The sequence below is a fragment of the Salvia splendens genome, chromosome 21 (assembly GCF_004379255.2).
Source record: "Salvia splendens isolate huo1 chromosome 21, SspV2, whole genome shotgun sequence".
NCBI classification, from domain to species: domain Eukaryota; kingdom Viridiplantae; phylum Streptophyta; class Magnoliopsida; order Lamiales; family Lamiaceae; genus Salvia; species Salvia splendens.
In genome coordinates, this window is record NC_056052.1 from 14,202,537 (window position 1) to 14,208,536 (window position 6,000).

At 41.7% G+C, this 6,000-nt stretch overlaps 1 long non-coding RNA gene across 1 annotated transcript; it reads left to right on the forward strand.

Annotated features, from left to right (window-relative positions):
• The first annotated feature begins 3,322 nt into the window (after positions 1–3,322).
• On the forward strand, positions 3,323–4,551 carry LOC121783734. Its single transcript, XR_006046637.1, has 3 exons — positions 3,323–3,395; positions 3,465–3,531; positions 4,488–4,551. It is a non-coding gene; the product is annotated as an uncharacterized LOC121783734 (long non-coding RNA).
• Positions 4,552–6,000: the final 1,449 nt, after the last annotated feature.

The following is a 6,000-nucleotide window of genomic DNA, read 5'->3' on the forward strand; positions in this document are numbered from 1 at the left end:
CACCGGTGTCTAAGGCCCCATATCGAATGGCAGCTAAAGAGTTGGAAGAACTCAAGATACAACTTCAAGAGCTTATAGACTTTGGTTTCGTTAGACCCAGTGTTTCACCGTGGGGCGCGCCTGTGCTTTTGTGAAAAAGAAGGATGGGTCGATGAGGATGTGTATCGGCTATAGATTGAACAAAATGACCCTCAAGAACAAGTATCCACTACCGAGGATAGATGACCTATTCGATCAACTCCGAGGAGCCGGTGTGTTCTCAAAGATGGACTTAAGGTCTGGATACCATCAGTTGAGATTCCGACGAGAAGACATACCGAAGACTGCTTTTCGCACGAGATATGGTCACTATGAGTTTGTGGTAATGCCGTTTGGATTGACAAATGCCCCTGCGGTATTCATGGATTTGATGAATCGAGTGTTCCATTCATATTTGGATAAATTCGTTTTGGTGTTCATAGATGATGTACTTGTCTACTCGAAGGACGAGAAGGAACATGAGGAACACCTGCGAATCACATTGGAGACGTTGAGGAGTGAGAAACTGTATGCCAAATTCAGCAAGTGCGAGTTTTGGCTTAAGGAAGTGAACTTCCTTAGTCACGTTGTGTCAGAAGAGGGAATCCGAGTGGACCCTGCCAAGGTTGAGGCGGTACAACAATGGAAAGCACCCTCAACACCAAACGATATTCGGAGTTTCCTAGGCTTGGCAGGATACTACCGAAGGTTTATAGAGGGATTCTCCAACATAGCGAGACTCATGACCCAACAACTCAAGAAGGGGGTAAAAGTCAAATGGACCCCAGAGTGTGAGGCAAGTTTCCAGCTGTTGAAGGAAAAGCTAACTAGTGCACCGATTCTAGCTATGCCAAAGCCTGGAGTGAACTACGTGGTATACACTGACGCTTCAAAGGTGGGACTTGGATGTGTATTGATGCAAAACAACAAAGTGATTGCTTACGCGTCACGACAATTGAGGCCACACGAGTTGAACTATCCAACCCACGACTTGGAGCTAGCAGCTGTAGTGCACGCCTTAAAGATTTGGAGACATCATCTCTACGGAGTCCGATGTGAGATTTTCACGAATCACAAAAGTCTGAAGTATTTCTTCGAGCAGAAAGATCTGAACATGCGGCAACGAAGATGGCTCGAGTTGGTAAAGGACTACGATTGTGGCATCAATTACCACCGCGGCAAAGCAAATGTAGTGGCAGATGCTTTGCGCCGGAAGGACCATTCCCAACTGGCCACTTTTTTCACCAAAGAGGAAAGTCTGATTCGCGAGTTCAACAAGATGCGTTTGGAAGTGGTGAGGGCACCTGAAACAGTTGAAGCACAACGGCTGGATGCGAAATTGGAGGAAAGTCGTGTAGAAGTGCGAACTGGCGAATCTGGGAATTTTAGTGAAGAAGGTGAAAATGCCCTTACCTTCCAAGGAAGACTATGCATGCCGGATAATGAGGGGCAAAAAAAATGAGGTTATGATTGAAGCGCATGAGACTCCTTACACCGCCCACCCAGGAAGTACGAAAATGTATCAAGACCTAAAGAAGTCCTTTTGGTGGAATGGTATGAAGAGGGACATATCGTCATTCGTCAAAAGGTGTTTAGTCTGCCAGCAAGTAAAGACTCTACGTCAACGACCGAATGGAAAGTTACAACCGCTAGAGATTCCTGAGTGGAAATGGGAACACATCGCCATAGATTTCATGACGGGATTGCCGAGGACTCTGAGAGGGAACACCGCTATTTGAGTAATTATAGATCGACTTACCAAGAGTGTGCACTTCATACCGATTCTCATAAGCTATGGATCCAACAAACTGGCTCAAATTTACATAAAGGAGATAGTTCGATTGCATGGAGTCCCAACGACTATCACGTCCGATCGTGACCCGAAATTCACCTCAAGATTTTGGATAAGTCTACAGAAAGAGCTTGGAACAAATTGAACTTCAGCACAGCGTTTTACCCGCAAACCGATGGACAGTCCGAAAGAACAATCCAAACTCTTGAAGATATGCTGGGAGCCGTGGTACTAGACCGAGGAGGAAGTTGGGAGGTAGCACTACCACTGATTGAGTTCACCTACAACAATAGCTTTCAGGCAACGATAAACATGGCACCGTACGAGGTATTATACGGAAGAAAGTGTAGATCGCCGCTCTACTGGGATGAAGTTGGCGAGAGAAGAATACTCGGACCTGATGCAGTCGAAGAGATGGTGGGAATCGTTCGACAAATTCGTGAGAGGATAAAAGAAGCTCAAGACAGACAGAAATCATACGCGGATGTCCGACAAACCGACTTACAATTCCAAGTTGGCGATAAAGTTTTCTTGAAGGTATCTCCATCAAAAGGGATAACACGATTTGGCGTCAAGGGCAAATTGAAGCCGCGATTTATTGGACCTTACGAAATTCTTGAAGGAGTGGGCCCCGTTGCATACCGATTGGCGCTGCCACCAAGCCTTGGAAATGTGCACAACGTTTTCCATGTGTCGCAGTTACGGAAATACGTGTTCGACCCAAAACACGTGATCTATTTTGAAGAAGTCGCGTTGAACCCAGACTTGAGCTACGAGGAGAGACCCCAATCTATTCTGGACCGAAAGATCCAGAATGTGAGAAATAAACCTGTTGCTTGTGTGAAAGTACTTTGGGAAAATCATGGGCATGAAGAAGCCACGTGGGAGAAAGAGGATAAAATGATGGAATTGTACCCGGAACTCTTTACTTGAGGATAACAAATTTCGGGACGAAATTTCTGTTAAGGGTGGTAGGATGTAACGCCCCACTTTTCGAACCCTAAAGTACTTGTATTTATGCTTTTATATTTGCGATGTCCGTAAATTAATTGTTGGTGAATTAATTGTTGCTGGACTAGAGATTTGTGAGATAAATGACTGCGCGAATTTAATTAATTCATGTCCGTGAAGAATATCTATTGGACTCAATTCCGTGTTGGATCCGATTAATTAAATAAATATTATAAAAATTCAGTCCGTGATAAATAAATTGCGGACTGCACAATTTAATATAAAATAAAATGGGCTGTGAATTAAACTAAACTAATTAAAATAAAATATCTTTAATTAAATATGCTACGCAGATTTTCCTCCTCCGTGAGTAGATATTCCTCCTCCGTGAACTGCAAATAAATACCAAATAAATTCAGATTAATTCAAAGAAGAAAAAAAGGGGAATTTCGAATTCTTCCTCCCCTCACACACGTCAAAACTGTTCTCCCCTCTCTCCCCACTCCCTTAAATCTCTCCCACATCCAAACCACTCATCCCTCTAATTTAATTACCCAACCAATTCATTCTGCCTATTCTACACGTCCTCTGCAGCAAGAAAACCAAGCCTTCTTTTTCACAACTTCAATTCAAGGTAAACTGTGCAGAATTTTTCTCTCTATTCTACATGCTCTGAAATCAACTCATTCACTCTTCTCTACAGAAAACCAGAATTAAAATCGGGAAAAGATTCATCATCTACTCTTTCAAAATCCGTCTGCAAATTGAAGGTATACACCTCTCCCATCCAAATTTCCAATTTCATACTACTGCATCCACACCACAATCTGCGATATATCTCCTAATCGAGTGAATCGAAGCAAACTAAACTAAAGAAACAAATTTTAATTCACAAAGTCAAATAAAGAACTTATCTTCGGGATAAATCGAGGCGAAATCGAGGCTGTTCGGAGGTGGCGGAACTGACCGACGGACGCTGCTGACAGCAGCGCCATCGCGTCTCCCGGCAGCAATGGCGGCGGATTCCGGCGACGAGCAGCAGCGGCAACGGTTCAGGGGAGCAGCGCGTCTGACGGCGGCGGCGACGGCGTGACGGCAGCAGCAGCTCCTCCCGGCGACAGCAGCCTCTCCCCGACGAGCGGTAGCAGCAGCGGCGTCCGGCGGGAGATTGGGAGAAATTCCAGTCGGCGAGAGAGAAGAGAAGAGAAGAAGAGGGGGGGAGAGAGAGAGTGTCAGGCGTGGGGGGAGTATACAAATTTTGGGCTTTTGTTTTTAATTGGGATTGGGCCTCATTAATTAGAATTGGATGAATTATTAAAGATGGGCCTCCTTTTAATTGTTGGGCTTTAACTTGTAATTGAAGATATAAGGTGGAGAAAATAATTAAGTCAAGGGCTTTTAATTAAATCTTTGGGCTGATATTTAATAGTGACGAATTATTTAATTAATTCCGGAATATTTCAACGAATGAATAATTATATCCTAAGTCCGAAATAAATATAGTTCGAGGGGAAATGCTTGCGATAATTTAATTACTTTTTTTTAATTTTGGGAATTTTATTTCGATATCGTTGAGAAAAAATACGAGGAGCTAACGGAGGAATTAGGGGTGTAAGCGGCCGCCGAATAATCGAAAACCGAGATAAATAACTTCGCTTAGGATGCATGCATTTTTATTTATTTAATTTGAAAGTATGTTGATTTATGTGTTATTTTAATTCTAAAGGTGATATCTCGCAAGGGAATCGTGAACGCAAAGGAAAGAAAATAGTTTCGGATTAAGCAATCGAGGTGGGCTTCCTTTTTAAATAGGACAAAAGTCCTAAATGTTTTATTTATGAGAATGAAAATGTGTTTATCATGCCGTGTTTTGCTTTATCGTGCTTATCTGATGTGGCTCTGGCCAATATTGTTTAAATCGAATTCGGGTCCTCGTAGGGCCGCAAACCCTACTTGGATTAGTGTACACATATGGTAGACTGTGTGCTAGCGTACGGGCTGGCCGGTCTAGTGGCTTGGTTTGTGGCCACATTCCAAGTCATGTATGAGCAGATATGGCTAACGTCTATGGGAAAATGACTGATCAGTCGATGTTTAAAATGGAAATGATTTTGAGTGCCTCGGGCATTTCTAAAGCTAAACCCCGATGGTTACTTGTGAATGGCATGATAAATTACTATTTATTGAAAATGTTTTCGGCATGAGCCACTGAGTATTTTTTTTATAATACTCAGCCCTGCATGTGTTTTCCCTATGTGCAGGTTGCGCGGCGACGAGGATGTGGTGGTGTTGAGAAAGTGAATTTAAGATATTATTGTTGTCTTTGAACCTTGAGTGTCGTTGTGTCTTCATACATGACGTCACTTTTCCTCTTGGTCGTTTCCGCGGTGACGTTTCGCTTAATTATGTTTTATTTGGGCCGACAACTTTAATTGTTAGGATAAGGGATACTTTGAATTTCCTTGTTGGATAATATCAAACTCTTGGTTATTTATTGGGATATTTATTGTTGGTCCAACTTATGTTGAAACCCTAATTCTTTTCGTCTATTTATTAAATTCTTTTAATCACGATCGCCTGTATTTATTAACCCTAAAGGGCGGTCGTGACAGATAATGAGGCAAACAAAAGGGCGCTTGGTTTTCTTCATTTAATTACACTAATTAAGTGTAATTAGGGTGATTAATAAATATGCATAAATCACCATTAAGTTTGCTAATTATTTCCTTTTTTGGAAACGACTCAACTATAAAGAAATTTCCCGAAATGGTAAAATGACTCAACTATGGCGAAACGGAGGGAGTACTAATTAGCGTATTACGCTATTTATTTTCAAAGGAGAAATTATTCAAGGGCAAGTGAGGCCAAACGAGGATTGTTAATTGGAGATGAATAACACTCCATACATACTACGATTGGAGATGAATAACGCTATTTAGTTGTGTGTGTGCGTGTTACACATGGTACACACTACAAACATTAAACACGATATAAATAAAATACACTAACACAATATAAATAAAACACACACACATAACTCAACGACACACTGTAAAAAAATGAATAACACTCCATACATACTATTAACTATACATCATAGCACATAATACACATTGCGTACCACATCACAGATATACGCACACTTTACACACATACATATCAAACAAAAATTACACATTGTACACAAACATTACAAAAACAACACACTCAATACGCGGCACATACTACAAACAATAAAC